The following is a 2,049-nucleotide window of genomic DNA, read 5'->3' as shown; positions in this document are numbered from 1 at the left end:
TACGTGCAGAAATGTCTCATTTGCCAGCAGGCGGAGCATCAAAAACCATCGGGTTTGTTACAACCCTTGGAGATACCCGAGTGGAAATGGGAAAACATCACTATGGACTTCGTTTCAGGTTTACCAAGGACGCAAAGAGGACACGATGCCGTTTGGGTGATCGTTGATCGATTAACCAAGTCGGCCCATTTCTTGCCGGTGAACATGAAGTACTCAATGGATCAGTTGGCCCGACTGTACATGGACGAAGTAGTAAGACTACACGGTGTTCCTGTGAGCATCGTTTCTGATCGGGATCCACGGTTTGTGTCGCGATTTTGGCAGAAGTTCCAAGAAACCCTGGGGACGAAACTCAACTTGAGCACTACTTATCATCCTCAGACGGATGGCCAGTCAGAACGGACAATTCAAACTCTCGAGGACATGCTGCGAACGTGCATCTTGGATTTTGGAGGCAGTTGGAGTCAGCACATGACCTTGGTGGAGTTCGCGTACAACAATAGCTTTCATTCGTCGATTCAAATGGCTCCGTACGAAGCTCTCTACGGACGCAAGTGTCGCTCACCGATTTACTGGGACGAAGTTGGTGAAAAGAAGGCACTGGACCCGACAACTATTCCATGGATGGAAGAGGCTCACGAGAAGGTCAAGTTGATAAGGCAACGGCTTCAAACCGCCCAGAGTCGCCAGAAGAGCTACGCGGATAACCGAAGGAAGGATTTAGAATTTGAAGTTGGAGATCAAGTATTTCTTAAGATCACACCCTTACGAAGTCTTACAATGGGGAAAGGAAAGAAACTCCAACCACGGTACGTCGGACCCTACAAGATCCTTCAGAGGGTTGGAGCGGTCGCGTATCGATTGGAACTGCCATCCAGTCTATCTCGAATCCACGATGTATTTCACGTCTCGATAATAAAGAAGTACCATCCTGACCCATCTCATGTTTTACAACCGGAGGATATCGAAGTAGATGAATCACTGGCCTACGAAGAGAAACCGGTTCAAGTACTCGATCGAAAGGTCAAAGAGCTCAGAAACAAGAAGATTCCGCTAGTGAAAGTGCTATGGAGAAACCACGGAGTGGAGGAAGCTACTTGGGAGATGGAAGAGGAAATGCGAAAGAAATACCCAAACCTTTTCAGGAATTAAGGTGAGAAATTTCGAGGACGAAATTCTTTTAAGGGGGGGAGAGTGTGAGAGCCCGTAAAACCCTAATTATTTTTCCTAGGGTTATTTCCCCTTTAATTGCATAACTTTGCATTTTCTGGCTTAGAAATATTTTTTGAGAGGATTTTATGAGCAGTTATAGTTTTAAGAGGATTTTTCTAGCATTGGAGAATTTTTAGAAAATTAAGAGTAAATAGTGGACGTGACCCACTAGTGCGAAAAGTTCGGAAAAATTCGGCCAATAAGGTTAAGTTTCGGATACTGTGTATAATTTATCGGGTGTTAAGAGATAAGTGGAGTGTGTGAAGTGATTGATGTGAGAGAGAAAAGAAGGATAGGAAAGCATTTAATGAGGTGCCATGTGTCACAATCTCATTGGTTGTGACTTAAGAAGTACTATTCACCTTTTGACATTTTTTTGACCTTTTGACCCAAGGATTAAATATCCAAAATTTCACCAAAATTCACCATTTTCTTACCTCTTGTTGGCCGGCCACCTTGAGCAAGGAAGGAAGGAACTTTCTTCAACATTCAAGCTTCTACTTGGAGCAAATCAACCAAAACCATTGGTTACATCCAATTCCACTCCATAAAACTCTTCCTTCTAGTGATAGTAAGTTGTTTGGTGAACTTTGTTTGAAGGCCTAAGGTGGTCAACATCCCTCTCTCTCTTGGTTCTTGGTAAGTGAAGCTTGAAACACTCTACTACCTCTAATGATGCTTATTTTGTGCTTAATGGGGGCATGAGAGAAGGAATATATAATTTGTTTCTTGATTGGGTTTGTTTTGGTGAAGTTTTCATTTTATTGAGAATTTTTCTGGTTTAATATGATCTTGATGTTGGGGGCTTGTATGATGAATTGTAATGGTCGATAATGA

This window comes from Coffea arabica, chromosome 5c, assembly GCF_036785885.1.
Source record: "Coffea arabica cultivar ET-39 chromosome 5c, Coffea Arabica ET-39 HiFi, whole genome shotgun sequence".
Taxonomy (NCBI): Eukaryota; Viridiplantae; Streptophyta; class Magnoliopsida; order Gentianales; family Rubiaceae; genus Coffea; species Coffea arabica.
The sequence above is the reverse complement of the archived record's forward strand: the minus strand, read 5'-3'. Positions refer to the sequence as shown.